Here is a 6554-nt window from a genome sequence, read left to right as displayed (position 1 = left end):
GTCCTTGCCATCAGTGAAGTAAAGGTGTGAAGGAGAATTTATCAAGGGTTAGGAAAAACCCTCTTTATCACACATTCACACTTAGAATCAACTCCTTGTTTCATGAAGGAACCAACAGTGAAAGTATCAGTTACAAAAGCTGGACATTTTAAAGGAAAAGCATCATATAATGTAATACATCTTATTTTATTTATCTTGTTTTACCTTCTTTTAGAGATGACGCAGTTTAACTCCTTCACCCCTCCTTGGTTCAGTTTAATGCGAAGCTATAAATCTAATTTTGTCTCATGCGTCACTTACCCCAGCTTCCCCAAAGTAAACACTAATTCACGAAAGGCTGCAATGCAGCAACAGATAACTAATGCAAAGTGAACCTTAAATGCATTTTGATCAATGAATGTAGATCATCATGTGGATTTGGAGAATTTATATAAATCATGGTGTCGTGGTCTCCTAACAAGTGATAAATAGACTTATGCAGCACCTTTAGCTGAGCACTCACAGCTAAATCCACCGATCTTCTGATTGGTAGCCCCACAACGAGCGAATGATCCCCAGTTTGATTCTGGGAGGAGACACAAATCCCCTGGTGGTTGTGTCGTGAAGGGCATCTGGTGTAAAAATCTGCCAAATCAAACATGCGGAGCGACCCGCTGTGGTGACCCCTGGTGAATAAGGGAGCAGCCCAAAGTAGCTCGGCTATTTAAATCTGTGAGCTTCGTGCGAGGCGGCTCGTCGATAAGCAGCAGATTTTGTTCCAGCAGTGTGATTTTCAGAGTTCAGCTGCGAGTTTAACAGGCTGCTGTTGACAACATTTCAGCAGATTATGGCATGAAATGAAAAACACACTTATAATAACATTTACATGATATTCGCCTCTTTGCCAGTATTCCTGATCATCTTCATGAACGGTCAGATGGTCGGTCGCTGTGAATAACAGGATGGCATTTTCCTCCTCTCTTCTCATAAATCTATCGTCTTTTGAGGGAGGGGAGACAGGAAGCACTGAAGCTCCTTTCTTCAGTATTTGGAGACTTCAAAAGGCTCATATTGTGGCCCCCATGCAGATACTTCAATGCCATTTCACTTAGAAACCTTAGTATTCAAACACACCCCCAATATAGGATGAATAAGCACTATGATTCATGCAAAGCTACCCTAAAAGACTAAAAGGATAAAAATAACATGTTGCAAATGTTGGAGTGTAGTGTACTATTGTAGTTTAAGACTGGATTGTAAAGCAGACTATTCAGCAAAAGGTGAGAAACAAACTGCATGACTAAGCAACTCCACCAGGAACATAACAGGCCATGCAACAAGGCAAAGAGGAGGCCAGGACTATCGGTGCATATAACAAGTCAATATCAACACAGACAGGAAGTGAAACCCAGAGAAAACAGGAAACAACCCTACAGAACACCAATAGAGGAAACAGGGGAGGCAAAAATAAAAAACTCAAGACAGGAAGCAAAATGAAATGATGAGTCAGTGCAAAGAATTTCACAGCAACAACCAAGATATTTTAAAATAAGAAAAAGAAATGTAAGTCCAACAGTACGTCTCAGATTTTAAGAAATTCTGCTGTAGAAAAGGAAAGTAGTCTGTCAGACTCTTTGGGTATAAATTGTAAAAGATAAATGTGTAAAATGACAAAAAAAAGTTCTGTTAGGCGATTGTGCAGACTGTCCTGTTAATTCACAGAATATATCCTTATTTTATTTTTTAGCACTATTGTAAAAACCAAATTTCCATAGCAGTCGAAAATGTAGTGAAAAAAACAGGAGCTTTCTGTCATTTAACTGTTTATCTGCTACTTATGATTTATGCTGGTGCATTATGGCTGCAAAAATACAGTTAAAAATCTAAACTCTACGTCCTCCTTCACATTTTCCAAAGCCGCCCAGTGGGCCAGACTGGAGCCCCCAGGCTTTATTTTTGACACCCTTGGGCTGGAAGCTATGCATACCGTCTGAGAGGGTCTGTAAAAAGGAATGGCACTGGCATGAATAATGGGACTGGCTGACTGAAAGCGGCGAGTCGTAGTTTGTATTCCTTACTTGTGATGAGTTAGAGCATTGAGAAGAAGAGCCAGAGGGCAGGCTCGGTTCCAGGAGAGATGAAGAGACGGCAACCAGAGAATATGGATTTCAGCGGAGGGTGCAGGGCTGCAAGCATGGAGCTCCACGAGGCAAGGCAGGTAAGTCTTACAGGTAGGTAAACAGTTTCCTTAAACACGACACAGAACAAGAGACTGGAGTTACATGGTGAGAACAGAAGTCATCAATGAGAGCCAAATTACTGCGATAGTGACATAGAAAAACATTAAACACGAGTCCAAACATAACCAGCCTCAGCGGCCATGGCAGCATAAATGTTCCCCTTTACATTTCAGGTAAAGACCTAAGAACTAAGACCTCATCCAATGCATAGAATACCAACCCATTTCACAAGCTTCAATATCATAGCTTTTCCTACCTTTGGTCATTTAATAAGAATTAATTGAGCCTGGTGTTAAAGAAAAGTAGTTGATCTTTAATCTTGCCCTTGCCCGAGGATGACAACCCAACAGCTGTGCAGGAAGTTTGGTGAAGAACCAGCAGAACAAAAGTTTATCTGAACCCTTCTGCCATGCAGCTGGTGGTGCATAAAATTAAGCCTCTGTTCTCTGTCTTTGAGTCCATAATTTGTGTTAATATTTACATTCAAACATCAAAGTGATGAAGCTAATTACTTTATTTTACAACAGAAATAGTCTTGTGGCCAATCAACACACAGTCTTTACACTCGGTAAGGATAAAGGCTGCTCAGTCTTCGACCGCCAGTGAAACTGACTTCCTTCAGCTTCAGATTTCCTTTTTGTAGCCATTCTGTGTCAGCTAGTCCACAGTTACAGGTGCTGTAGAGCTGCACCTGTGTGTTTAGTTCTAGCTATAAATGGATGAGACAGAATTTTACACTGACACGAGAGCCAGTTTAAAAACTGCAAAGGACCAGATCTGGCACAGTGTGAGATGAATAAGGATCTTTATTGAACTTTGAGTCATGCAAAGCTGAATTCTGTCTGGTATGATCATTTTTTTCTGATACATCACTTTTTGCTGAACTGAAACTGAGATTTTGTTTAATAACTCAGGGTTTTAAGGCTTTTATTTAGCCTCTAATTCCTTTTTGATTAGATGGATGTAAAAAAAAAAAAAAAAAAAAGTCAATTTTGCAGTTTTTCAAATCTCGCTCACAGATTTTTGTATTAATAACTGTGTCTGATTCACAGAGCCCAAGGTTGTTCAGCTTGGCCTCACAGCTGTTACTGACTAAATCTGACTCTATCTATATGCTTTTTCATTTTAAAAAAATATCCTTACACTTAAAGGATGACTAAAAGTCTTTCTGTAAGAGCCAAGAAGATCACAGTTAAAGTCATAGTTGGTTAAAAAGCTTATTCCTCGAAGAGCAGGGTTCCAAGGTCCTTGAAGCTACAACTAGCTTCCTTCTGCTTTAAATTCAACAATAATCATCATCATCATCATCATCATCATCATCATATTGGTCACAATTTTCTAAGTAAGCCATTAATCTTAAATCATAACCTTGGAAAAGCTGGGCATCTTATTACTTTCTATAAGACTATAAAAGAAACATTACCAGTATTGTGGCAACTGTGCTGGGAGCTCTCTGCCTGAGGTTAAAGTATTAGCCAAACACAGACAAAAACAGCAAAAAGTATATTTTCTTGAGTATTTATGCAGCATTATCTGCACAGACGTGTCCGGTGAAGTAATGAGGGCTTCAACAGACGTTCTTTTGTGCCCTGAAGTATGATGCAATACTGGGTTTTACTTAAGAGTTTGCATAACCTTAAACTAAAACATCAGACCAGAGCACAACAGTCCCAGCAGATGTCATCCTGAATCAGCTGACAGCCCAGCTGATTCTAAGCATCTATTTAATGAATCGCATACATACGCTGCTACTGCAGTCTGCTGCTGCACACATGCAAGCCGCTTTGCAAACCACTTCCATGAGCTCACAACACATAATTCAACACAAACACGTGACCCAGTCATAAAACAGGTCGGGAAATTTGTACCAAAGCCTCCACATGTGTGCTGACAAATGTCGTCAGCTCATCAGTAAACATCTCCTGCACAGTTATTTTAGTTATTTTAATTTTGTAAGTGAATTGACTAAAACTAAACTAGACTAAAACATCAACACTTTGTTATATATATATATATATATATATATATATATATATATATATATATATATATATATATATATATATATATATATATATATATACACACACATTTTTTTTTTTTTTTTACATTTAATAAAGTATAATCGCCTCGACAGGGGCAAATAACAATAATAAAATAAATAGGTTCTCTGTGCCAGCGTTGATTTTATTAGTAATTCTTTTTTCCCAGCTCTAGTCGCTCAGTTTGCCTGTTGTTAAAAAGAACGATGAATCCGGAGTTTCAGAATATAAAACCAGCAGATGAAGCTGGTGTGTGATGTTCAAACGTGGAGAGCACCGTGTAACTGAGGCGTCAGTAAAATAAAAGCTCAGCACAGTGACACATCAGTGCAGTGAGCTCTCAGCAGAGTGGCGCTTCCGGAGTGTAAATCAGTCAGCATTTGTCGCCACCTAGTGGCTGCTCTCATTGTTGTAACTCACTCCAGAGAATGGCTCAAGTCTCTCTTGGACATAAAAACAAATCACAGCTCTTGCTGCTGCTAGAGGGCGTACAGACACCTGCAGCAGGAGGTGACTGCACTCTTTAAATGTATCCTTGCAACAACATATCTGATAAGGACAATAATTATGGCTTTGGATTAAATATGTTCATTTTACAAAGCAAACATCTCGATTTTTAATTTTTGCATGAAAGCAACCCTGTTAAATTCACATTACATGTAAATACTGCAACAGCAGTATACCACAATTAAAGGGTTGAGAGCATGGCATCTTTTGTATTTTTTGTTAATAATTTCAGCATTTTAAAAATTAAAATACAAAACAAACACACATTTTGTCTCCAGCTTCCAGTATGTTTGGACTCTTAGTGTTTTAGAAACCTTATTCAGACCTTTTCACCTGTCTGCCTGTCTGAGTAGTTTTATTTCTCAGCTTCGCTCATATTCTTTTCTTTACATGTTCTCTTTTTAGTTTATGTGTTTAGGATATTATAGCACGGATTTATAGTGTCACATAAACTTTTAGTGTTTAATGGGATTTGTTGTTTCCTGTTGTATAAAGCTACATAATCACAGGAACTTGTTGTCATGTGCAAGGAAAGATAATTTTAGCCCCTGAGTGTCCTCATTAAACTGCACTGTTGATGCAAGCTGCAATTAAATCGTTGTTTGGTCAACAAGACACCAATCTGCAACAGGATTAACAAGGATTTAGAAACATTCTTCTCTTCCACATCCATTTCTTTGTCTTGTCTAATTTTAAATCGAATAATTTTGCACAGCAGTTGGTTCAATTAACTGTAAAGCAAACAAAAGACGTGTTTTATTGTACTGTGCGATTTTAAAAATGAAACAAACTATTTAATCAGTATTCTTGTGGTTAATTTGCACTATTTAAAGTTATAACAAGAGCAAAACACACACAAGTTTGGTATCTTAACACTGGCTCACAGTGTTTTTAGATTCATTGTCTCACTTTTAAATGACTAAAAGCTAAATTCTTTAGAGAAATGTATCTAAAGCTACAATTTTACCTGATTAAAAGTAAAAGTAAGTTTCTCATGGACACAGACGTGCGTCAACCTCGTTATGGAGGTTGTGGGAACGGCTGCATTAGGTTCCTTTAATTTATGTTTTGATGGTCTTCTGTCAGTGTCTGTATTGCTAATCCCGGCAGTATGGAAAGGTGTTGATGTGTTGTGTATTTGTATAGCTGTCACTATTAATTAACCATACTCACTTATTTTACAAAGCCAATGTCGAGACTCTGAATAAAACCAATAATGTGACATCTTTGTGTACTATAAGTTTTACATTTTGGAACATTTAACCAAATGGGGAATCAAGGAACTCATTAAAATCCCAATAATATCCATGCTCATGATAAGTGGATGTAAACCTCTGATTACAACTGTAGCATTGCTCTTATTTTTTTTTATTCAGGTTTTATTCAGGTTTTTAAATGTTAACGTTATACTTAAGTTGTCAGAGATTAATAAAAAGCTGTCAGATAATACAAATATACAGCGTCACTAAAAGAACATGAGGTGTGGCGTGAAAGTGAAATACCTTTTTTATTCAGACATTGAGACGCAAGTAAAACTTTAAATTCAATTTTGCATAATAAGCAGTTAAAGTCTGTCTATTCTAATGAAAGCTAAAATGTGCACAGAAAATTACCATATACGTACAGAGATGTGATTATTCTTTTACAAAACCAGCTATGTAAGTCAGGCTATAAAGATACATATATTTTTGAATACAAAAAAATAGGTTTTCGTGTAAATTTCGCAGATAAAAGGTTAATAATTGCGTTTAACGTCCAAAGTTTGAAGCGGTAAAGTGAATAATTT

The sequence above is a fragment of the Aulonocara sp. 'chitande type north' Nkhata Bay genome, linkage group LG20 (assembly GCF_057382095.1).
Source record: "Aulonocara sp. 'chitande type north' Nkhata Bay isolate Kocher_YH1m ecotype deep benthic linkage group LG20, A_spYH_male_GT1.1, whole genome shotgun sequence".
Lineage (NCBI taxonomy): Eukaryota > Metazoa > Chordata > Actinopteri > Cichliformes > Cichlidae > Aulonocara > Aulonocara sp. 'chitande type north' Nkhata Bay.
The sequence above is the reverse complement of the archived record's forward strand: the minus strand, read 5'-3'. Positions refer to the sequence as shown.